Raw genomic sequence first — 245 nt, 5'->3', positions numbered from 1 at the left:
CAGCTGCAGCAGCTGCAGCAACTACAGCAGCAGCAGACACCAATCCCGAGCAGTGTCCCGCTGCAGCAGCAGCCGCAATTGCAGCAGCAGCAGCAGCAGCAGCAGCAGCAACTGCAGCAGCAAATCCTTTCTCAACAGCTTTTACAACAACAACTCCTGCAGCAACAGCAACAGCAACAGCAGCAGCAGCAGCAGCAGCAGCAACTATCCCCTTCTCTATCTTCCCTCTCACCTAACCTTCCTCT

The sequence above is a fragment of the Eimeria mitis genome, genomic scaffold (genome assembly GCF_000499745.2).
Source record: "Eimeria mitis Houghton genomic scaffold, Emh_scaff3476, whole genome shotgun sequence".
Taxonomy (NCBI): Eukaryota; Apicomplexa; class Conoidasida; order Eucoccidiorida; family Eimeriidae; genus Eimeria; species Eimeria mitis.
This window is presented reverse-complemented; position numbering follows the sequence as displayed.